At 39.3% G+C, this 524-nt stretch overlaps 1 protein-coding gene across 1 annotated transcript in view; it reads left to right on the forward strand.

The window, feature by feature from the left end:
• Nucleotides 1-524, forward strand: part of LOC107730895 (lysophosphatidylcholine acyltransferase 1-like) — a 56643-nt gene that overhangs the window by 32840 nt on the left and 23279 nt on the right. The window lies entirely within an intron of this gene.

Consider the following 524-nt stretch of genomic DNA (forward strand, 5'->3'; position numbering starts at 1 on the left):
GCGCGGCCGCGCGGCGGCGCGAGCTTGTCGAGTGAATATACCTTTCTCACAGGCATCACTGGAAAGTTTGTAGTTCGGTCGGAAACAAGTAAGTAAAACAATGCACAAGTTACTTAACGGTAGAGAGAGAGAGAGAGCGCACTTCTGTTGTGTGATCTTTGATGTTCACTCACTTAGCACACGCATCATTTGGATTAAAACTAAACCGTAAAAATAAGACCATTTATAGGGGCATTCACTATAAACATCATTTATTTTCAACCTTAGGCATACACGACTTTCTGCCGAAAGTGAAACTAGCAGCCTGTGTGAAATGCGCTAGTCTGTACTTGTCCCTCTCATTCTGCATCAGTACAAATACCTGCAAGTGTTGCGCGTGTTTTGCTTGCTTGAGTGTTTCTGCATTATATGATAAAACTTATAAAATACATTTGAATGGGCATAATTAAGTGTGAAAATAACCGGAGGATATACAGTCAAACCAAAAATTATTCAGAGACCAGATATAATTTTTTATATATTTT

The sequence above is a fragment of the Sinocyclocheilus rhinocerous genome, unplaced genomic scaffold (assembly GCF_001515625.1).
Source record: "Sinocyclocheilus rhinocerous isolate Xijiao unplaced genomic scaffold, SAMN03320098_v1.1 scaffold2298, whole genome shotgun sequence".
Lineage (NCBI taxonomy): Eukaryota > Metazoa > Chordata > Actinopteri > Cypriniformes > Cyprinidae > Sinocyclocheilus > Sinocyclocheilus rhinocerous.